Source organism: Dipodomys merriami, unplaced genomic scaffold (genome assembly GCF_024711535.1).
Source record: "Dipodomys merriami isolate MVZ:Mamm:240054 unplaced genomic scaffold, mDipMer1.0.p SCAF_21, whole genome shotgun sequence".
Classification (NCBI taxonomy): Eukaryota; Metazoa; Chordata; class Mammalia; order Rodentia; family Heteromyidae; genus Dipodomys; species Dipodomys merriami.
In genome coordinates this window covers 29,894,338-29,920,050 of record NW_027203493.1, presented here as the reverse complement: position 1 = coordinate 29,920,050, position 25,713 = coordinate 29,894,338, and the positions used below count along the sequence as shown (strand labels likewise).

General features: G+C 35.3%; 1 protein-coding gene across 6 annotated transcripts in view; it reads right to left on the bottom strand.

The window, feature by feature from the left end:
- Nucleotides 1-25,663, bottom strand: part of Sox6 (SRY-box transcription factor 6) — a 605,718-nt gene extending 580,055 nt beyond the window's left edge. For 3 of the 6 annotated variants that reach the window (XM_070032825.1, XM_070032840.1, XM_070032826.1), the window contains exons 1-4: nt 25,564-25,663; nt 24,628-24,775; nt 23,964-24,095; nt 23,452-23,581 (exon numbers count right to left, since the gene is read on the bottom strand). The gene's annotated coding sequence lies outside the window, so the exon portion shown is untranslated. Of the gene's footprint in view, nt 1-23,451; nt 23,582-23,963; nt 24,096-24,627; nt 24,776-25,327 lie in introns of all 6 variants that reach the window. The other 3 variants (XM_070032829.1, XM_070032828.1, XM_070032827.1) reach the window with 3 other exon arrangements.
- Between the last annotated feature and the right edge of the window lie 50 nt (nt 25,664-25,713).

Here is a 25,713-nt window from a genome sequence, read left to right as displayed (position 1 = left end):
TCCGGGCCTTACACTGGAAAGGCAAGCGCTCTTCCACTGAGCTAAATCTCCAACCCCTCTAATAAAATTTAGATAATCAGAAAATACATTTGTATGATTTGAATCTTTTCAATTTCTTGGAAATCATTTTTTGTTCTGCAGTGTAGTTGAATTTGAGAAACATTCCTATGCACTTGAAACAGTGTGTCCTTCATGACTGGGTATAGTGTTCTGTCAACAACTTGTTTGATACTGTTGTTCAAACTTTCTATAGCCTTCATACATTTCTACTTGTTCTATTAATTATGTAAAGAATGCTATTGAAATCCTTAATTTTGGATTTCTATATCTAGTTTCAGTTCTATCAGCTTTTTTCTTCAAGTATTTTGAAGCCCTATTAAAAGAAATACTCATGGGCTTGCTTTTGTTTCTTTCTGGTGATTTCTTGTTGCTTCAATTTCCTTTTCTTGCTCTTTACTGAACTATGACCAGAGTTCTTTTCTAATCTCCTCTGTGTGGGTATTCTAAAAGCTTCCCAAGATTTGAAGAATTTTCTGCTAGCATTTTATTGAATATGATTCCTATATCTTTTGCTTGCATTTCTTCTTTTGTATGACCATGACTTGTAGATTTGGTCTTTTAGTGGTGTCCCAGAAATCTTGCATGCTTCACACAAACTCTGGCATTTTTTTCTTATCATCTAATGTTCTAATTTATGGACTCTATCTTCAAGCCCTGCTAGTTTATCTGCAACTTGGTCCAGTCTATTGATGAGGTTTTTTTAATTGGCTAATTTTTTCATTTCTAGAATTTCAATTTGATGCTTTTTTCAGGATTTCTGTACCTTTACTGAATAGTTCTTTTATATTGTACATTTTACTTCTTATTCAGCTGTTTATTTTTATGAGTATACATTAGCTATAAAAGCAAGGATTTCGTCATGACACTTCCACACTTGTGTCTAATGTATTCCAATCAGTCTCAGTACCACCACTCTTTCTTATTCAGCTGCTTACTCATATTTGCTTTGAATTTTCATATCCTCTTTAAATGTCATTCTTATAGTGATTCTTTGAATTCTTTGAGGTTTCATTCACCAGTATTATTAAATGTTGTTACTTTAGAATTGTTGATTTTGAGGGGAGTCATGTCAACTCATTTTTTTTTCTATTTCTGTATGGGATTTGTGCAACTGTTGCCAACTAAAAGACTGGTCTTTCAGTTGAAGCATTCTCAATGTTCAAGCAGGAATGCATAATGATAGGGATGATGTGCAGTTTCTTACTACTGTACTTGACATACTGCTCAGCAGTTAACATTTTCTCACATGATCAGGGGACTGGGCTTGATCTCAGCATCACTCAGAGGGAAGAAAACTAGGTGGAGTCTAATGTAGTTCCTGGTATACAGGCTAGTGTTTTTGTGGACTGAGGGTAGAGACAATCACATATCAATGTCTTTTTAATTGATTCTTTCACTTTAGAAGCTTCCCTTGTACAGGGAACTTCCCTTGTACAAGAAGTCACTAGATTTGACAAGTCCAAATTTACTCCAAGGCTCCCCAATTTTTGCTCCCAGAACATGTATCCAAAATTAGGAGTGTCCTCTAAATGCATCAGAGAGTAAAGGGAGAAAACAGACCACTGAGTTTCAGAATGGAGGAAGAGAACTAAAAGAACTAGGCATTACAACTGCCAATTTCAGCACTTCAGACCCTGCATAGCAGCTAACCACCCTGGGAGGAAAGAGACTGGGGAATTAATGCCTGGTTCAGAGCTGGGCTACACTTGGTAACAACCCTCCTATACAGCTGAGCACCAAAACTGTGGCTTCACCAAACATGAATTCAGAACTTTTTGTGTGTGTCAGTCAGTCATGGGGCTTGAATTCAGAGCGTGGGTACTATCCTTGAGCTTTTGCACTCAAGGCTAGTACTCTACCACTTGGACCACAGTGCCACTTCTGGTTTTCTGGTGGTTAATTGGAGATAAGGGTCTCACCAACTTTCCTAACTATGAACCACAGCCCTTAAATTGGAGCCTTCTCAGTATCTAGAATTACAGGTGTAAACCATCATGCCCAGCAGTTTAAAACTTTTATCCTATAGTGATTGTAAGTAATAGAGCCTGAGTCTTACCAGAGAGAGTAGCACCACTGACCACCATCTTTGTCACTGCTTGTATTCCCCATTGCTTAAATCTCTAAGAGGGTGTACATTGGATCCTCACCTCTCCATTACTTGTCTTGTAGCCATCTTTCACCCAGAAACTGTGGCAGGGTATGCCTAGACTCCCTGAACTGTGACTGTTCCCTGTTTTTAGATTTTTAGAGTACTCATTCTCAAACAGTAGATCCCTCTCAACATGTCTGGCTACAGACCTCCAAGATTTGGGGAAACAAAATGTCTTTCTTCTCCAGTGCTGGCCTGCCAAGCATAAGCAGTCACTGTCATACAAAATCCCAAAACTAGGTTGAGGAGTTGAAGGATGGACAGGCTTATCCTCTGGCCAGATCTGCCAGTCATTACCAGAGCTACCTGGCTCATCTTGTGGATTTAGTTTCAAATTCCTTCTCCCATAAGGTTCTGGAGTTGGAGCTGCAAATTGATTCCTACTATTCTGTTGCCCTCTGTTTCCCCTTGCTTTTCAGCTCCTATCCCTCTTTCATAGTTACCACGTCTCTTGGTCTCTTTCTTAGAACACAGTCTCTCCTTTATTACTCTGGCTCTTGTTCAGAGTCAAGTGGAGGAAGCTTCTAATTTGTCAGCTTGCCCTAGGTTGTAAATTTTAAGCAGAGAATAAACTTCTCAAGTGCAATACGTATACAATTTTCCTACTGTTGACACTAGTTCTAAATTTTAACAAGGATCTTGTGGCTTTTGTGGATGCCTTCATAGCTTGATACAGCCAAATAAAGAAGACATGTTAACATTCCATAACATGAGCATGCCGTTTAAGAGAAAAAGTCATGCCTAAAGGGGAAAAAAGATATGATTTGAAAGTTTTCTAAAATAACACATATTTCCTTATCTGGCTCTTAAAATTTGTCCAAATCTAAATGTTTAAATGATATCATTTATTTTAAAATATTTTTAAATGAAAGAAATATTAATATGAAAAATTTACAAAATAAAGTTGATTGTGTAATTCTATTTTCATCACAAAGGAATGATGTTGTACACTAATGTTGCTTGCCACTATTCATACTCAAAACAAACTTCTGAATTATTGTCATCTATGATCTTACAATCTAAAGAAAGCCTTATATGTATTTTTTATAATGCTAAAGAAGTAAGTTCTATGAATTGCTTTTACTTTTCTATAAAACAAATGTACCAAGCAGCAAGTGATAAGGATGCAACTTGAGAAAAACATAGTAACTATGTAAATCATTAACATTACTTTACAAATATGGTTTCCTGAGTCAGACCATAGGAAAACACTTCCACATGTATCAGAACCCTCTTCCTTCAGACTTTTTAGCAGTCCAAGAACACTGGCTAGCTCTGAATTTAATATCTTTTTCCATTAGTACATTTCTTAATTCCCTATGGACATGGAAAATGGAAACCTCTCTATTCCATGCCTACTGGCCAGCCTTCTTGTTTTCCTGAGTCTCCAATCTTCTAAAGGTGTTTGATGTCCCACACAACTTCAGAAGCTGTGTTGTACTGTAATATTTTATGAACAAGGAAAGGAAAACCCTGAATATTGTATTTTACATCTCATCAAAAATAGTCCATGTCAGAGAAACTACCTATCCCATAAACATATATGTGTGCACATGTGTGTTTGTAATTCTTCCCTATATGTCTGTTCTATGAAATAGGTTACCCTGGCAAATGTACCAATAACTAAAAAATAAATTAAAAAATATTACAAGATCATACATCTATGAAATTTTAATTTAATGCAGCATTTTAAATGTATTTGTTTGCACTTTAATAATTATATAGTATAAATAGTATATGTTTTGTTAATCAGTCTGATACACTATATAGAAAACATACCATGTACAAATATAGAGTAAGGACCATGAATATATCACAAAATATCTCAAATGGTAATGGTAATGGTAAATGACCAAATTACATTTGTAAAACAGTTAAGATTCTCAAAACATCTTGCAATGAAAAAATTGCATTTTTTATTTTTATAAATGTAATGCCATAACACTGCCAGATATATTCTTTTAAGTCTACATTTTATTAAAAAGTAGCTAGTCCAAAGAAACATAGGTTTCATGGTTTCCCTTATTTGAAATAACTAGTATAAGTTTAGGACAAGCAGAAAAGGTCAAAAGCTATGTACATATGACCATATAAGATGATGTTAAGCGAAATGAACCCCAAGATAGAGACACAAATGGTTTTTTTCATTCCTGTTATTGTTTTTAATGTATTTATAATGTACTATGTGATTTTTTTTGTTGTTTCTTTGGTATGTTCCTCCCCCACGGTATAACCCCTGTTTTCACTGTATTTGATGTTGGTGTCCTGCATCTTGTATATAAAATTTTTTTAATTTGGGGAGGGGAAGGGTAAAAACAAAATGTTTAAATAGGGATACAGGTTGACCCATTGTAAAAATGAGATGTACAAGACACTATGTTGAAAATGAACTTTACAACTTCAGCCGGAGGGCGGGGGAGGGGGGGAGTATTTGGGGAGGTCGAATAGGAAATGCACTCATTACCTTACTCATGTAACTGTAACCCCTCTGTACAGTATTTTTATAATAGAAATGCATTAAAAGATAAAAGTAGCCAGTGAATATTCTTATGAAAAAGACTATTCGATAGAAAGATATCTGTACCCAATTCCAACCCAAAAATAATTTTTAATTAAAATATTATTTAAATTACAAGGTTATTTTTCACTTTTGAATTTCTCCAAATATTTCATTAAAATGTAAACTAGAAAATAGAATGGGAAAAGATTTCTTGAATGCTGTAAGATAAACAACATATCTTTGGCTAGTTGGTTCTTCTCACCAATCAAAAGCAAGCTAATGTAAAATTATCTGATTGTTTGTTACTTCATTTTTTACTATGTTCTTAAAGCCGATGGCGTAGGTTCTAAATTCCCACAATCCAGCACTAGTTGTGAGTTCTGGTAGAGAATCTGTATTTCTCTCAATATTATTACTTTGAAATACACCTAACAAATGTTCAGATACCTGTAATTTTCTTATTTTTCTTTCACCAGCAAAACTAAGTAAATACTTTTTGAACTCTACCATCTTTTACAAATAATACAACTTCAGTCTTAACTTTGAGTAGTTAATGTACTAAGATTAATTTACTAATGGAGGTATAGTCAACTATATTTAAAATAATTTTTAGAGTAAATTCCTCCTGGGGTTGAATATTAGAGAAAAGTTTATATCATTTCCTTTCTTTCAATTAGATAACAAACAATACCATTGAAGGCAATAATAGTAATGTCTTCTCCTATTTAAAACAAAACAAAACTGGGTCCCAGGGGTATAGCTCAGTGGTAGAATTTCCCTGCTTTTGTGAGGCCCTGAGTTCAATCCCAAGAACCACAATAAAATAAAACAAATATGATATTCTCATATTAAGTGAAGTAAGCCAGATCCCATGGTTTCCCTTATTTGCAAAAATTAGTATACGTCTAGGATAATCTTAGCAGATGAGCAGAATAGCTCAATAGCTATGTACATATGATCATATAAGATGATGCTAAGCAAAATAAACTCCAAGACATGGACACACTATCTGAAAATAATTCATTTAAAAACGGCAATACATTTCCTTTTTGGAAATACACAGAAACCTACCATGTGCACATTACTATAACAAATATGACATATTTTCTATTCTCTTATTTCTATTGTTAATTATAAGACAAAAATGCAAAGCCATGTTAGAATAATGTAAGCAAATAATAATAATTTTTGAAAAGTGAGTGGCCATTTATCACACATCTTTGCAGCAGGCACTTTAGTAAATATTTTAGATATATTAATACTACAAAGTAATTATTGTTTTGATCATGTTGACTTAAGAAACTGAGACCTTTAGGAGAAGACTTGGAACACAGCAAGTATTCAACCTTGACGAAGGAGTAAAATTTAGTAAAGTCTCCTACAGACAACAATGTAGGATATTATATTTACTTCAAAAGTATTCTAGAAAATATTCAAATCTTCAGTTTTGTAAAATATTCAGTTTTGTAAATTAATGTATTTAGTGGACTTAACTTACATGCAGACTATATTAAACATAGGTTAGTATTCAACTCTACTATATAAACTAGATTGCAAAACTATAGTGAATTTTTGGAAGGAAGAGACAATTTAAAGAATTTTACAAAAAGAATATTCAAATTCTCTTGGCAACTTTTAAAAACATTATTTAGCAGCAAAAATAAATGTTTTATATGATGCAAACTGAAAGGAACTAAAGGTCATCTAGTTTTCATCCTTTCTGCTTATAGTCTTAAAGTTGTTAGAATTAGCCTGTATGCTACAATGAAAACATTCCCTTCTACCTCTCACAGAAAAAAAGTCAAACTTTTCAATCAAAAGCCTAATCCATCATTAACATCTTTGTGTTACATTGCTTTCTCCTTTTATTCCTCATAAAGAGAGGAATAAATTAATCATCCCCAACCTCTCAGAGAAAATGAGTTCATCAGATTTTAAAATGACTTGAGTCCAAATGAAAACACTTCATGTCTGATAGGTCACTGAAGGAAGAAAGAGGACCAAGAAAATAACAAGGCGTGCCTGAACAACTAAATACAAAAGAATAGGTCATTAACATCACTTTCTTCCAATGCCAGTTCAGGTCCTATTGCTAACTATGTTAATTCTTAAATTTCTTTTCTTTTTTCCCTCTACTACCTGTACTCTGACCCATTGTTAACTATGTTAATTCTTAAATTTCTTTTCCTTTTTCCCTCTACTACCTGTACTCTGACCCATCCATATGCTTTTTTCTATTTAATCTTTACTTTTGTGAGGCTTTTTTGTTGTGATTTGTTTTTTGAGGTTGGGGACAGAACACAAGGTCTCCATGCATGCTAGGCAAGTGCACTATTTCTGAGGTATTTTTTAACTCTTACAGCTTTTCACTATTTGGCTTGGAGATGGAATCTCACAGACTTTTTGTCTGAGCTGTCCTCAAAACAACAATCTTCTCAAGCTCAGCCTCCCGTGTAGCTACAATTACAGTTGTGAGCCACCAGCACTGGCTACTCTCTAGTTTGGCCAAACATTTGATGTCCTCTGTGGCTGATCCTAACAATTTCTCTCATTCCCAGAAATTCCCTATTCTCAAATATATAAAAAGGAAATTCTCCAAATTGCCCCACTTATCTACTTATTCTGGTGATTGGATACAAATTAAGCATTGGTCTTACTATCCTGATTACTTTTATAATGATCTTTTTATAAAAATAAAAAATTGGAATGCTTTCTGTACTTTTCAATAACTAGGTTTTAATTTGGATTCTCTGTTGTATTACATTAATTCTTTTTCCCCCCCCCCCACATTAATTCTTTGACATACTAATGCCCCTTAAGATCTAATGACACATATTTTACCCATCCTGTACGTATGGTGAATACTGACAAAAACAAGGGACTAGCATACTTCATTCTATAAATATAAGTAATATGCTGTGTACCTGTCTTCCAGAGCAATGGGAATATAGTATTAATGAAAATGGGTCAGGTCCTTGCTTCATGGAATTCTTTTTGTAAAATTATGAGTATTAGGGCTAGGAAGGTGACTCAGTGGTAGAGTGCTTGTCTTGCATGCATGAGACCCTGGGTTCGATTTCTCAGCACCACATAAGTAGAAAAAGCCAGAAGTGGCACTGTGGCTCAAGAGGTAGCGCACTAGCCTTAAACTGAAGAGCTGAGGGACAGTGCTCAGGCCCAGAGTTCAGTCCCCACAACCGACCAAAAAAATAAATAAATAAAGAGTATTAGAGATATGAGCAATATGAAGATCCTAAAATCCCAGTACCTTTAAACTATATATATTTTATATTTCTCCTAGTAGAAAAAAGTAAAGCAAGAGAGCTCATGAGCATCGATGTTTAGTTAACTAAGACTTCATTAAAAGTCTGAGTCTATTTGGGTGCTGGTGGCTCATAACTGTAATTCTAGCTACTCAGGTGGTTGAGATCTAAGGATCACAGTTCAAAGCCAGCCCAGGCAGGAAAGTCCTTGAGATTCTAATCTCCACTGAACTACTAAAAGGAGCTGCAAGTAGAGCTGTGGCTCAAATGGTAGAGTGCTAACCTTGAGCAAAAGAAACTTGGGGTAGTGCCCAGGCCAAGTTCAAGCCCAAGGAATGGCACACACACACACACACAAAAAAAGTCTGAGTGATTAGTATGTACAAGTCCCTTAGTTTGATCCCTAGAACTCCCCAAAAGTAACAAAAAATGTTCTTGGTGGTACCAGAAATCTCATATATATAAGGCAAACTCTCTTATCATCCACACAAATCCCAATATTGAGGTTTGAACTCAGGGCCTCCAGCTTACTAGACTGGTATGATATTGCAGAGCCATGCCTCCGGCACTGTTTTTCACTGGTTATTTGGGGGCTAGGTTATTGCATCCCACCCCAAGTGCATGCTTGAGCTGTGATCCTACTTTTAGGTAAGTACCATCACACCCAGCCTCCCATTGTAGAGACAAACTCTTTCAGATTTTTTTGCCCAGGCTGGCCTGGTACTGCATTCCTCTCCATCATAGTTTCCCATGTAGCTTATTAGGTTGATAGATGCCTGCCACTGAGCCCAGCTACAGATTGAGAAGAGGGTCTTGCAAACTTTCTGCCCAAGCTGTCTTTAAAATCCTGTTCTCATCTTCCCAAGTGGTTAAGATTATAGATAAGCACTGTCACTCACCCTTCCAAAATAACTTTTAAGTCTGACTGTAATCCAATTCACAATTCACAATTTCACATGGACTGGTAGAAAAGATAGGTAATATTTAATGTTACATTGTTTTAAAGTACAATTCTTATGCCTGGAGCTTTTAACTTACCCCTGTACTCCTAGCTCCTCAGGAGGCTGATATCTAAGAATCATGGTTTGAAGCCAGCTTGGGCAGAAAAGTACATGAGACTCTTATCTCCCGTTAACTACCAAAAAATTGGAAATGGAGCTGTGGCTCCAAGTAGCTGAGTGCTATCCTTGAGCACAAAAGCTCAGAGACAGCACCCATGCCCAGCCCCAGGACCAGCACACACACACACACACACTCTCTCTCTCTCTCTCTCTCTCTCTCTCTCTCTCTCTCTCTCTCTCTCTCTCTCTCTCTCTCTCACTCACACACACACACACACACACATGCATGCACACAAGCACGCATGCACACATGCACATAACTGATTAGCCTATAAGCAAATTGTTCATGCCCATGATCTTAGCTACTGAGGAAACTGAGACCTGCAGCATCAAAGTTCAAAGCCACCCCAGACAGAGAAGTCCATGATTAACCACAAAAAATGCCAGACTTTAGACATGGCGCAAGTAGTAAAGTGCCAACTGTGAGCAAGAAAACTAAGGAAGAGCAGCAGGACCTGAGTTCAAGTGCTCGTATTGGCACAAAGAAAGTATAATTCTTTGATAAAAAAAAAAAACTGCTTACATATCTTTAATCAATTTACATTCAACCCCTGACTTCTCAGATAGAATGATAGTATGTACTTTAGTTTTTCAAAGCATATAAAAAGTAAACTGCTTTAAATTAAACCAGAAAAAGCTATTATTATTATTATTATGTAGGGGAGTTAAAATAGGGTCTTGCTCTGTAATTTAGTCTGTCCTTGAACTCATCATTTCCTGTTTCAGGTTCCCAAATGGTGAGATTACAGGCATGTACCCTTCCTGCTGGCTAAAACTGTTTTGTTCTTATTGATAGATTATTTAACTGATTTTAGATGTACTACGTAATAACAAACTACCTTCTATTAAACTTACATGAATAAATTATTCTAGGTGAAAATTCTATCTTCACTTGATTCTTTGTTACATTCATTGTCATCTCTTTCTCTTACTGCGTTATATTGGTTTGGGATATTTTCTTTAGTTTCAGAGAATAAAACATACATTGATGAACAAATGTACCTTTTCATAATACTACCATCACTTTCAATAAGTTCAATAAAGATTGACTTTTTTGGGAGACAGGGTTTTGCTATGTAGCCCTGGCTGGCCTCCAGCCCACTAACATAGACCAGACTAGCCTCAAACTCATGATATTCCTACTTCAGTGTCCTAAGTGCAGGGATTACTGTAATGCAATACCTTGCCCAGTTAAGATTGATTCCTAAAGTCAGTTGTCTATTACTTCCAATTTATAACAGTTCTTTTTCTTTCCCAGTACTTCCCCAAAATAAGTACCAAATAAAACCCTTAATTTGGAATTTCAGTTCTAATGCTCACAAATTAAGCAAAGAATTCATGTTTTATTTAAAACAAATTGAAAATTCCATGTTTTGTTTCAGCCTTATGATATAGTCCATCTTAAATGTAAAACTTAGCACACTGTGCATATCATATCTGTATGTCAAAGAAATATAACAAACTTAATGAGGAATGTAAAAGGAAAGAGGCACAGCCCATTACTTTAAAGATACACTGGAGCAGCCAAAGATGACAAACATGCATAAAATTCAAAACATGGTGGGAAAGGGGTTTAGGCACTGAAACACATAAATTAGTGTTTTGAATTCTCTTTCTCTATGGGTATAATTGTACCTTAGTTTCTTATAATGATTTATTGAGGTAAATATTCTGTATGGTTTAACAGATACAGCTTCAAAGTGACAGGCACAAGCTCTCCTTTATTCATGAGGCAGCTGAGTACTGGGATGCGAATTCACTTCTGTATTCTGGGACTTGGCAAAGTTTGTTTTTAAGGTCCTTATAAAGAATTCATGTTGATGTAGTCTATTCAAATGTGAAAAACACTATGTTGTAATGAGGAAAACAGAAAACCTTTACAGTAATTCTGGAGAAAAAAAGTAAATAAATTGAAGCAAGACACAAAATTCTTTTCTGCAAAGAATGCCCCTGAGTTCATCTCAACCCACTTCAGTCTTAAAGATGCCTGCATACCCCATCACTGGATCTCAACAAACTGGAAACTGAATCAGGATCAACATAAAAACAAAAATGATCACAGAGCAACAGAATTAAGTCTCAGTAACATTCACCCTAGAAAGCCTTTTGGGCTGATTCTCAATTTGCACAGGCTATTTCTCTGGGATCAACAAATATTCAACAGCAATTAGCAATAACAATTGTATAGTAGTTTATTAAAAACACTACAGAGAAACATTATAATTTATAAATGAGAAAAGTACTTTAGCAAATACTTCTTTTAAAACTAATATGTCAGTAGAAGCCAGGTACTGGTGGCTCACACTTGTAACCCTAGCTACTCATGAGGCTGATCTCTGAGGATGATGGCTCAAAGCCAGTTCAGGTAGGAAAATCCATAGTACTCTTATCTCCAATTAATCACAAAGAAATGGAAGTAGAACATTGGCTCAAGTGGTAGAGCACTAGCCTTAAGCACCAAAGCTCAGAAACAATGCCCAAGCCCAGAGGCCAAAGCCCCAGGATCAGAAGAAAAAAAAATTAAAACTATTATGCCAATAGAAGCTATATATAGGTTCCTGAGTCACACAGACTTAAGAAAATTTAAGAACTTACAAATGTATGTTTGTCTATGTCAAGCCTTTCAGCAAGCAATTTAGATTTTTGCTAAGAAACATATGGACCTTCAATATATAAGGCCTGCATAAAGCAGATATTCAGCCTTCCTGAACAATGGATTCCTAATGCAGACATATTTCTACCCACCTGCCATTGTGGTTTATGATTCTCTACAAGATTATTTGCCACTTTAAGTGCCAACTAAAAGTGATGTTAGCTAACACACATACTTTAAAATATATTTATAGTTTTGTAATGGAATTATCTCCTCTTCAATTTTTATATACATATACATATATATTTCAGATTATAATTTTTTTTCAAATTTTGCTCCTCTAAAGGTTAAGTATCTCACATTCTTGGAGAAACTGATAGTAAATGATTTTTGCAGTTTTGCCATATCTCCTTTAAAATTAAGAATTACCTTAAAACACTGCTTGTTAAATTATGAACTTTTTAGTTAGTATAAAATAGCATACATAGCCATGTATGAAGTAAATAATAAGTAAATACACCAGATAAGTGTATTAATTTAAAATGGACATCTTTTTCTCTACTACCCACCCTCCCCCCAAAATACTCTACAATTAAATACACTAGAAAACATGATATACTGGCATTACTTTCAAGAAAACTACCAATTTACTCAATACAATGTTATAGAAAATTTTGCATTGTATGTCATGTTTAAGTAGTCCCAAATGTTTTGAATGGCCAGTATGAACAGGTAGAATCTTGTATCACTCCAAAAGTGGTTTACTGTGCAATAATATTAAGATCACATAAAAGCAAGATAATTATGAGCCAATAAAAGACTGAAAGTTTGATGAAGAAAATGTCCCTTTCGTAAAAGGTGGATCACCATTATCAATACCTCATACTCCTCCTCTACCAATTATTGATCCTTCTTTTCTTCCTTTGGAAAGTTCAATAAGCCTTTATTTCTATGTAGTTTTATATAATATACATTAAATTTACTTTCAAATTGTTTTTAATAAGCATTGTTCAATTGGGTTGTCTATTTCCTGCCCCACCTTGAGACACAGCCTCACTATAGAGTACCAAATGGCCTTAAACTCATAATTCCCCTGCCTCTACCTTCAGAATATGTAATGGGATGACAGAAGTGCACAACCATGCCCAAATAAATCATATATTTTTCTATATGTAAAAAGGGGTTGGTAGTATTGGGAGGAATTGCATCACAATTTTTCCATTGAAATAATTATATTTTATAGTTTTTCACATAATTTATATAAGGTAACCTCTTTGTGTGGTGTGTGTGTGTGTGTGTGTGTGTGTGTGTGTGTGTCAGTACTGAGACTGACTCAAGGCCAACAGCATTCAGGTTTATCGCTCAGCTCGACAATTTTTAACTATTCCTTGAGTTCTAGGTTTTTTGCTGTTAATCAAAGAGTCTCTTGAGTTTGACTGCTTGATACGGCTTCAAACTATAATCCTCAGATCTCAGCCTTCTGAGGATTATAAATGTGAGCCACCAGTAGCAGGCTAAATTAACATCTTTAAGCAAGGGACTACATAGACTCTTTTTTTTTTTTTTTTTTTTTTTTTTTTGTCAGTTGTGGGGCCTAAACTCTGGGCCTGAACACTGTCCCTCAGCTCTTCAACTTAAGGCTAGTGCTCTTCCACTTGAGCCACAGTGCCACTTCCAGCTTTTTTTGCTTATGTGGTGCTAAGGAATCGAACCCGGGCCTCATGCATGCAAGGCAAGCACTCTACCACTGAGCCACCTTCCCAGCCCCTACATATACTCTTAAAATTTGAAAAAGGTATCCTATAACTAGAATATTAAGAAAAGAAAAGAAAAAGAAAACTCAACAGAGCATCTTATATTTATCAAATACAGCATGTAACCAATTCATCACGTGTGAGAAGCAATGTAGTGTTATGGCTCCTTTGTTTTGTTTTGAGATAGAATATCATTGAAATGAATCAGGATGCCACTGAATCATCTCCAGCTGTTTGTCATCTGTTGACTGATGGAGGAAACTTTGATCTAACTTTACTTTGCTAATAACTTTTGCTTCCCTATTAAGCAAGCACCCTGTCCACACTCACTGTTAGAAAAAGTAACCTTGATTTTTTTTTATGGTACTGGGGTTTGAACCAAGCATACTCCTAGCCCCACTTTACTTTATAGTTATTTACTGCATGGGGTATTACATTTTTGCCTAAGGCTGGCCTTAGATGATGATCTACCTATCTATGCCTGCCAAGTAGCAGGTATTTTAAGCACACTCCAATATGCCCAGTTTATTGAGATGACATCTCGCTAACTTTCTGCTTGTGCTGCCTCTGAAAACAATCTTTGTCTTCCAAATAGTTGGGAGTACAGTTGTGTAATACCATGTCCAGCCCCCCGTGTTCTTAATTCTTTTTTTTGGGGGGGGTCCAGTCATGGGGCCTGAACTCTGGGCCTGGGCACTGTCCCTCAGCTCTTCAGCTCAAGGTTAGCGCTCTACCACTTGAGCCACAGTGCCACTTCCGGCTTTTTTCTTTTTGCTTATGTGGTGCTGAGGAATCGAACCCAGGGCCTCTGGCATGCAAGGCATGCGCTCTACCACTGAGCCACCTTCCCAGCCCCTTCTTAATTCTTTAAAATATCTCGGTGTATCTCCTCACTCATCTTCTGAAGAATTCAACATAATTTTTCCAAAGTATTAGAAATAACAAAATATAAATTTTTACTTTTAGCATTGCAAAAATTATTACTGAAAACATATTTCAAGTATTTTATAGTTCAAATCGATTTTTGTAGGTTATATTAGTAAACAAGATAATGAATTGAATAGCATTGTTCTATTACAAGTAAATCGGTTCCTATGTAATCAGGTTTGACTGATTTCATTTTCTCTAAAGCTACTAAACTAAATTTTCAAAAGTTTTGTTATTTTCATTGCCTCTCCACCATTTAAATTTCACAACTATTATATATGCTTTTGTTATTTACCTACCATTTTGTCCTGCATGTTGCTTTTTAATTTTCATTGGGTCTTCTTTGTCCACCAGATATGTCTCTTGCTGCTGCTCATCTTAATATGTAAATTGTCTTACAATACATTGAACTGCTAGAGATTTCAAGATTGACTTATAACTTAGATTTATCATTTAGAATATGATAAGCTAGTCTTGTTAAAAAGTTTCAAAAGGCAAATTTCAGTAGTAGAGTTCAGAGCCCTTTCACGCTCATTTTAGAAACTCAAAAGCCTATATCAAACATGGACAACAACATGTTATTAGAGAGTATTAGCATGGAATAATGGTACCAAGTATGCTTAGCAATAAATCACATCCACCAGGTAAAGCAAGGAGCATTCTCCATTCAATTAGGGAGACCTCAAATCTATGCCACCCAATATGGTAATAGCCAGCCAACTGTGGGTCTGAAGCACTGCAAATACAACTAGCTTAATTGAGATACATTGTCCTACTAAATATACACCAGATGTAAAAATCTCATTAGTAATTTTATTATGGTTACATGTAGAAATGATAAGTGTTTGAGAAATATTTGATTACCTAAATACATTAACATTAATGTCACCTGTTATTTTCACTCTTCCTAGTGTAGTTTAAAAAAATTAAAAGGTATATGTGACTGTACTGAATTCTATGCGGCAGCACTGTCCCATGAAAAAAATAGGATTTAAAAATTAAGTTAGTTTTGGTTTTTTCTTTTCCTTGAAGAAATAGCTTTGGTTAATCTGTCATTGAGAACAGTCTACAGAAAGATCATTAAATAAAAATTTATCCTTTCAATGAGAACTGGAGAAAGGGGAAAAATAGAGAAAGAAAATATTGCAGGATTAGTCAATAAACATTACTTTTCTTTCATTTCAAAAGCAAAAAATTACTATACCTTCAAGAACATTGAAGGCAGGTGCCAATTGCTCAATCCTGTAATTCTAGCTACTCAAGAGACAGAGATCAGGAAGATCATGATTAGAAGCCAACCCAAGTGCAAAATTTGTGAGATTCCCTCTAAAGAGAAAAAAAGCTGGGCATGGTAGCACACCTCTGTCACTCAGGCTATAATGAGAAGTGTAAATGTGAGGATTGTACTCTAAGCAGGCCCAGGCAAAAAGCAAGACTCTATCACATGTGCCACTACTGATGAATGAATCCAAAAAAACATGGTACCTATATACAATGGAATTTTACACAGCTATTAGAAAGGATAAAATAATGGCGTTGTCAGGGGAATGGATGGAACTAGAACAAATCATATTGAGTGAGATAAGCCAAGATCAGAGAGACAAACAACCCAAGGTCTCCTTGATATGCAGATGTTAGAATCAAAATGCAATAAGATAAGACAAAGTAAACAGGAATCAATATACCCATACACAGTGAGACCAAGAGGACAGTCTTGGGAGAAAAACACCTAATTCTAATACCCAAGCACCTCCTCATATGATATGTACATAAAATAATATACAGACTGAAAAGAACCCCAAATATAAGGAAATAAAGGACCTTTTCTTAATTTGTCTTATCGGTTTTTAGATGACTCTATATTCTTTACCTTATATATGGTGTATACACGTGCATATCTGAGGGAAATTGAGAAGAGGAGGGCACAGAATCAGTGGAAAGCGGTAAAAAAAAAAAAAAAAAAAAAGTACAGCAGATGGGCCCATCAGCTGTACTGGACACTGACAAAAGTGAGCTAAGAAACTCAAAAGCAGTGATGGAGGGAGGGAAAGAAAGAGGGAACAGCTGATACTTAGCAAAAGGAAAGAAATGTACCTATCACCAATCTAGAAAAAATAGTTTTATTGTTAATGTTCATAGAGTTCATAAGCTTTGTAGATTAGAATGATGATGGTTATCTTTCTGAAGTAAACCTGTGTTTGTGACTTTAGCTAAGTATAACTATGTCACAGTACTGTGAAAGTTATGTAGTTACTTAATCTCAATAAAGAAATCTTTGGGGGGAAAAAGTGAGACCCTACTTTGAAATATATCAATGAAAAAAGAGGCTGGAGGTGTGGCTTAAGTTTGGGATGCCTGCCTACCATTCAACCTGAGTTCAAACACTGAAGGAAAGCAAGCAAAAGATGCATAATCTCCCTGTATTTTTTTTTCAACTTCTTGTGAATCTGCAACCATGTCAAAATAAAAAGGTTAAAGCCTCTGAAAAAAAAAAAAAAAAAGACTTTATTTCAAAAATAACCAGGGCTAAAAGGGCCAGAAATGTGGCTCAAATTATATTGTATTTATTAAAACATTACTTTGACAAGAAAGCCAAAAGGGAATCACAGTAGTTTAATGATTTCAAAGTTTTACTTTTTCAACCACTTTTAGTTCTGAGAATAAAAATTAGCAATAAATCAATTATCTTTCTTCTCTATCAAATGATTAAGCTGTAATTCCAAAGACCTAGTTAACAAAAATAGTTCTACAATTTTTTGTTGGTCATGGGGCTTGAACTCTGGACCTGGGTGCTATCCCTGAGCTCTTCAGTTCAAGGCAACTGCTGTACCACTTGAACCACAATACCACTTCCAATTTCTGGTGGTTAATTGGAGATAAAGAGTCTCATGGACTTTCCTGTCTGGGCTGGCTTTGAACAGCGATCCTCAGATCTCAGCCTCCTGAGTAGCTAGGATTACAGGTATGAGCCACCGACGCCCAACCTATAATATTTTTTGAAAATAGGAATTAGTGAGCTTTATCAGTATCTACATATTATCTTCTTCTGACAAATTTCAAATGCTTCATGTGAGTGACTATTTCATTCTAAACGAATAGTATTGAGTATCACCATGTTGAGAGAGATAAAGCCATGCTCAAACAGACAAATACTGCATTTTAATCATATGCGGAATATATAGTCTTAAAAGTATTAATATGACATAATTGTAAAACAAGGAGAGTTGGGTGGGTAAGAAACAAAACGAAAGAAGGTGAGGATGGTGAATGTGATTGACGCACATATGCACTCACATATACACACATACAATTAGTATAATACAACCTGCTAAAAAACAAGGGAAGAAACATGGGTATTAGAAAGAGTTATATAGCCAGGCACAAGTGGCTCAGACCTATAATCCAAACTATGGAGGCTGAGATCTGAGGAACAAAGTTCAAAGCCAGCCTAGGCAGAAATGTCCATGAGACCCTAATCTCCAATTAAACATTAACAAGACAGAAGTGGAGTTGTGACTCACAACTTAGCTTATGAGCACAAAATCTCAGGGACAGTGCCCAGGCCCTGAATTCAAACCAGCACCAAAAAAAAAAGTTAAATAGAAAGTGTTGATCTAAGTACATCATATGTATGTATGTATGTATGTATGTATGTATGTATGTATGTATGTATGTGTGTGTATGTGTATATATATGTATGTAAATATCACCATGAAACCACTTTGTAAAATTAACTCATGATAGTAAAAATTAAAAGGCACCATTTTGTACTTGTTTCTTTTAGTACTGGACTTTGAATTCAGAGCCCTGCACCTGCTCTACCACCTGAGCCAAGCCTTCAGCCCAAAGACTAGTTCATTCTAATAGGCAAGAACTGTTCAACATTTATGTTCTGGGCAAAAGGAGTATTAACTGGTATAAGTACTTTGAAAACACTCAGCATTATTTTCTGTTTCTAAGCATATAACCAACTATAATGTGTATGTATTTTCATAAAAGGTACAAAAATGTTTGTACCAATACTATGCATAATTCCCCCAATTGGATATAACCAATATACCCATAAATGGGTGAATTCACACAACAAGGAATACTACATAGTGATAAAATGAACCAGCCACTATTACATATTAACAGTGATGATTCTCACAAACGTGTAAAAGACAATAACATTCTTCTTTTTAGTTATAATAAAGTAATAAATCAAGGAAAGTAAGTCATATTTGACTTTCTGATAAGGAATTTTACAAGAATTAGTCATATATATCCTTTGAACATTTCTTAGTAGTCTTCATGAAGACAGATATAGTATTCAATCAAATACTGTATTAGAAACAGAACAGTCTCGATACATAGTACTTTGTCTTCTATTTTTGCAACTTGGTTATAAAAGTTTATAAGTGGAAGCATCAAAAGGTATAGATTCCTGCTGGAAAAGCACCTACTTGGATTTATTAGCAATTCACTAATTCAAAGACATAATCACTTATAATTTTGTTTCCTTCATACTTAAAAGTATGGCAACTCTTTTTCTTCCTTCTTAAAGCATTTCTTATTACTCAAAATTTTTAAATAAGCTATGATAATATTCTTTATAACTAGTCTCTTCTAGTTTTAAATTTTTTCCAATTATTTTGTTTTGAGGGAGGAGGAACAGAATTCTAAGAAGAGCTTTTGTAAGAGGTTCAAAAGTATAAAAGCCATTTCAAGCCCAAGACATTTGTAGCCTTTATTTCTTTAGTCCTTGAAAGAGCTTTTTAAATGTTAACTGCAAAGACAGGACTGCTTTCCCATACCACATTCCAGGCTCCAGTTCCTTTGTAGTCTTGAGTTCTTCCCCCTCCCCCACGTAACCTCTAGATCAGCTTTCAAACAAAACAAAACAAACAAACAAACAAAAACTAAAAATAAAATACACCATCCATCCTTAGATATGTACAGGCAGACTTGTAAGATACCATGAAGAGGGTTGCCTCTTAAAAATTCAGAAAATTAAAGTATTTTTGATAATTTTTCTATATTTGGTGATTTATTATGTCCAGTAATATACTTTCATTTGTAAAATGATGACATGTTACCTGGAAAGTTATTAAAGATAGATTTTGTTGGCCCCTATCCTCACAAATGCTAAAGAGTAAAATAAGGACATGCTCATCAATATAATCTTAATTAAAAAAAAAAAGTAGGCTTAAATCTTCATAGAATTCAGAAACTTTATAGACCATGATAATGACCAATTGCCTTGTGAAGGTTAAAATGTGTTTGTGACTTTAACTAAGTATCACTATTCCACAATACTGTGAAATTTATGTAATAACCTAATCTCAATTGAAAAAAATAGAAAAAGAAAAGTGAAAGAAGGCGTGGGTTAGAAGCGATGGGTGACAATGTTGTCAGACACTTTGTATTCATATACTGTTTTGTAGAATGGGTACTTCTTTGTACAACTACTTAAAGATAATAAAAAATTAAAAAGTTTAAAAAGTAAGCTTAAATCAGTATGTACAATGTTATTCTGGCTTAGAAAAAAATTAACACATACAATATATCAAGTGTGAAATGCTGCTTACCAAGGTCGTTTTTTTTTTTTTTTTTTTGGTTGTGGGGCTTGAACTCTGGACCTGAGCGCTGTCCCTTAGCTCTTCAGCTCAAGGCTGGCGCTCTATCACTTGAGCTACAGCGCCACTTTACCAAGGTCTTAACAGTAATTTTTATTCCTGGGTAGAATAATGATCAGTGTTTTTTTAAACGTATTTATTCATTTTGAGATAATGTTTCCCCATGTAGCTGAGGCTGTCCTCCAACCCATGTTTTCCATGCCTTATAACCTAAGCATACTGTTGATTTTGCCTGGTTTATAAGCAGTCTAATTTTCACATTGCCCAGATTAAAAAAATAAAAACAATTTTTTTATAGTTTTCAAAAGCTGAAAAATGAACATATGTAATCCCAAATGGCTGGGATTATAGGTATGATGCACCATCAATTCAAGTTTACACTTGTATTTTTAAATTATTTATAAACACATTTAAACTTATGATCAAAGCACATACATTGTACTTTGAATCCAATGTGTTCCTTTTTTCTTTTTTAAGTGGTAATGGGGTTTGAACTCTGAGACTGTGTTTACTTAGCAGGCATTCTATTACTTGAAGTCTCCCACTCCCTACCCCTCAGCCCTTTCTTTGTCTTTATTTTTCAGATAGGGTCTCCCACTTTTTGCCTAGACTGGTCTGGACCATGATCCTCCTACCTATACCTCCATATAGTTGAGATTACAGGTGTATGTTCTACTGCATCCAGTTTATTTGTTGATATGGGGTTCTGATAAACTTTGTCCAAGCCAGCCACAAATTGCAATCCTCTTAGTCACTGCCTTCCAAGTAACTAAGATTTTAAGTGTGACCCACCATACTGATCAATTCTTAAACTAATATTAATTTAAAGAGAAAATATTAATTTAGAAGGGAAAATACTGACTTAAAATATAGATGGTACTTTATTATTTTTCAGTACATCTTATAGTTATTTTTAAATATGTATGTCTACTTACATTTATCAATGTATTATATAAGTAGACAATTTAAATTGAGAACTCATGAATCTTACAGAAATATAAAAAGAAATATAAAAAGAATAAGAGTTAAAATGGTAAGTGTCAAATATATTATTTAACTTACTAATAAGGAAAGTGGTAAGAAATTAAAACCAAATTCACTATAGAATTCCATACTGGAAAAAAAAATCTACTTACATTGCAAAGAATAGAAAAAACTTACAGTGTTATAGGCAGAAAGCATTTAAATAATTTTCAATCTTTCTAAAATTTAACTTTTATCTATATGGCTGTAAAATAGCATAGTTAAAAATCAACAAAAGGACAAAAGAATGGGAGAAAATACTTGCCACCTCTGACAAGGGTTTAACATCCACAATACATGATTCCAAAACTCAACAGAAAAAAAGTAAAATTTAAGTAAAAAATAAACCTTGTCTTATTAAATGTCTTGTCACTTACTGTGACAAACACTTAATTTAAAAGGAAGTTGTGAGGTAAAATTTTTCTTCCTTTTAGTCCAATTCCCAAGAGTCTCTGTATCCATCTGAAACCTCATGAGCACCATCTTTTCTGTCCACATTCTGTTAGCATTCTGGTCTTCTCTCACCAGAATTGCTCATTACACTAAATTTAGAGCATTCTATCCTTTCTGTGTCTACATCTCCAAACTTTACTAAATCCCTCATACAAACTATTTCCAAAGAATTCTGAACCACATGGTCAAGTTTGGTCACAGCAACAATCCTACTTCTCTGGTAACCAATTTTGTGTATTGCTCAGACTTTTGTTGTTGTGATAAAGCACTTCAGAAAATTACTTAAAGGGAGGAAAGATTTATTTTGGCTCACATCCTCAGAAGGTTAAGTCCACAGTCAGCTGGGATCCACTGCTTTGGGTCTGTGTTGAGGAAACCTATAGCAGATGCTACCTCACTTCATGGCAGCCAGGACACAAAGCACAAGATAAGAAGGAGTCAGGCACAACGTATATACCCGTAGTAACCCGTTTCTCTCAACTATGCTTTTCCTTCCACAGTTCTACCACCTCTCAATGGTGTATTCAAGTTGTGATTCTGTCAATGCATTAATCCATTTATGAGGGATGAGACCTCACAATTCACTTTCCAAAAGCCCCACTGCTGAATACTGCTGGCAGTGGTAACCAAACCTTCAACACATGAGCCTTATGGGGGTCACTTCTTATCCAAACTATAACAGGCCTTAAAGACATTTCTCAAATGAAGATATAGAAATGAACAACAAGTCCATCATTAACCGCTAGAGAAAAGAAACGTATCACCTTAACCTAGTAGAAATGGCTACTATCAAAAAGACAAAAGATAAGTGTTGATCAGGATCTAAAGAATAGGAAACTCCTCTTCATTGTTGAGAATATAAAGTCATACAGCTATTAGGGAAAACATTATGGAGCTTCCTCAGAAAATTAAAAACATCTATCATGTAATCCACCAATCCTCCATCTGGGTATGTATACACAGGAAAGAATATCAATATGCTGACAATCATCTCTACTCTTGTTAAATGAAGCATTGATCAGAACAGCAAAGAAATTGAAACAACCTAAATATTAATCAATATACAAATGGGGAGAAGTGATTACATTTTTTTTTTTGCCAGTTCTGGGGCTTGAACTCAGGGCCTGGGCTCTGCCCCTGAGCTTCTTTTGCACAAGACTAGTACTCTACCACTCAAGCCACAGTGCCACTTCTGGCTTTTTCTGCTTATGTGGTGCTGAGGAATTGAACCCAGGGCTTCATGCGTGCTAGGCAAGCACTCTACCTTCCCAGCTCTCAATACAAAAATGGATAAATGTGATTTATATGTATATATGGTACATATATATTGACTACCTTGTATATGTATATATATGATATATATATTTATATATATACATGGGATATGGGATATAAATATATACAATGGGATACTACTACTTAGTCATACAAAGAATTAAATCCTGTCATTTGTGCCAACATGGATAGAACTTGAAATTACTATGTTAAGTGAAATAAGCCAGGCACAGAAAGACAAGAACTACGTGATTTCAAATGTATATAAAATATTAAACAGTTGATCTCACAGACGTTAATGGTAGAATGGTAGTTACCAGAGGCAGGGAAGAATAGGCAGGAGGAATAAGAAATAGGGAATGATTGATCAATTGTACCAAGTTAAACATATATAAGAAGAAGTTCTTGTACTGCACAGTATATTGACTATGTATATAATTACATACTATATATATATAAAGCTAAAAGGAAATGATTTTTAATGATTTTACACACAAAAAAATAATGTTTGAGAAGACAGATGTTTCTTTAAAAGCAAGTATACATGAATAATCCCTTGAGGGTTTGTTCCTAAACATTTAGCATTTCCCTAACCAGTAACTCAGTATTCAATTTCATAATATTTAATAGTTCTACTTGTGACCAAGTATAAAGGAAGAACACCACTGAATTTGTGTCACATATTTCTGATTATACTATATAATTTCATGCTTACCTAAATCTTTCTGAATTTAAAACTGTGTAAAATCTGATCAAATGATAGTCTTTACAGTTCCTGTTACTTTTTGGCTGGTGATCTTGTTTCATGGTGACGCGAAGATACAGCCATCTAGCTGCCAACAATTCTGGTGAAGAAATAAAAGACATATTGCTAACTCATTAAAACTGTCTGAACTTTTATCAACCAGTAAACTGAATATTTAATAATCTGACTTTACTGATGGTCGTTTTTAATTTCAGAATTCTTTTAGTAGCATAAAAGTATATATTGAGCAATTTTGTTTTATTGGTAATATAGTTTTCTGATTGTGTTTATGATCACTGAATGAGTTTGAGGTGAACTATAGTCGATCTCACAAAACTCGAACACTTAAATACTTCATTGTCATTACATTTACAGAAATCTTAGCAGAATTACAAACAGGTAAAATATTTTAATTTTAGCAAATGATAAGTAATCATTTCCAAAAAATGCTTTTTAGCTTAATGAGTTTGGTCCTTTCTTACCTTTATTCTTGTCTCAGGTGTCCTTGCTTATATTACTTATACTATTCTTCCAACATAATCTGAATTTATGATTTCACAAATTAAAGTACTATCTTCCATTGGACAAAATTCTATAAATGGTTCGGCAATCATCTGAAATCCATAATAGTACAAGTATTTCTATAAAGGCAAACTACAACAACTGCAGAGCACAAAAGCTAATAAACCTTCACAGTCTGCTCTCAGTATGGAACATTAAGTATGTGAAAATGGCAAGAAAATGGCAAGAAAATCATCAGAATTTAGAAATCCCAAAAGGGAAATAGACAACACAAATTAAGGTGGGAATGGTATATCATTCTACTTATTTTTGTTTTAAAATGGTTGAGGTTTTTTTTATTTTCTTTCTTTGCTAGTCCTGGGATTTGAACTCAGAGTCTGGGTGCTGTCCCTGAGCTTCTTGAGCCCCAGGCTCTACTTCCAGCTTTTTTTTTTTTTTTTTTTTTTTGGTAATTTATTGGAGATAAGAGTCTCACCGACTTTCCTGACCCACCCTTCCCTCAGTATGAAATAATGAACTAATTCATTTCCTAACCTCAATCAGAAAGTCTCTGAATAAATAAGGACAAACAATACTGAATGCTAGATTCGTCTGGTTAAAAACTGAGACTAGAATAATACAAACCTGTAATGCCATTAATCAGGAAGAATAGGTAGGAGAGTCGCTGTCATAGGCTGATAATAAAAAATATAGCAAAAGTAATAACTGGTGCCAGTGGCTCATGCCGGTAATCAGGAAGCTGAAATCTGAAGGATTGAGGTTCAAAGTGGGCCTGGACAGAAAAAAATCTTTGTGACTCCACCTCCAAACAACCAGCAAAAAGCCATGCTAAAGACAACTCAAGTGATAGAGATCCAGCCCAGCAAGACTCTTGACTTCAAACCCCAGTTCTGGGAGAAAAAGAAAAGCAAAGCAAAAAGACCCAGACCGTTAAGGTTGCAAAAATCTGAAAACTACCTTTAAAGTACAGGGCTTTGTAAGTGGTCTAGTGACTGTGGTGTTGAGGAGGAGGAACCTAAGAAGGAAATGGAAAGAACTAGCAAATGAGAACTGGGGTACCAGCTTTTGTGTGCAAAGCCTTGTAAACTCAACAGACGCAAAGGCCGCAGGCTGTGAATGGATTAAGAGCCACTGCGTTGTCCACTTTCATCTGGTATTTCTATGTGAACCGTACTGCAATTTTGTCTTTGTAAACTAAGTAACAGAACGGGGTTTTGTGGCAAGCACAGACTAGGTCTGGTGAAGGGTCCCACAGTACCATCTCCTCGCCAGTTGGCGCCCAGAGCTCAAGGAGGACCCCCAATCCCCAAACTAGCCAACTAACCAGCATCCGACACCATATTGAAGTCACTTCCCTCAGTATGAAAGAATGACAAGAAATCCATTAGAACCTTCTAGAAATCCCGAACAGGGTGGGGATAAGAGGCCATTTTTTTAAATGCTTTGGCGCTGAGCAAAGTGTACTCGTTTCCAGAGTCTCACTTAAACCTCTAGGTGTTCCACTGTTACGGAAGCGCTTGCCAGCGGAGCAGAGTCTCACGGTAACTTATGAAAACCCACTCTGAAAAAGACTCCGCTGCGACGACACTCGCTCCTCACCAACGCTCGCCACCACACCGGGCCACGCGAAAGCTGCCTCCACAAGCCGAGGAAGGCGTAGCCTCTGAGGGCACTCCCGCCACACGGCGCGAAGTACGCCGCTCGGCCTTC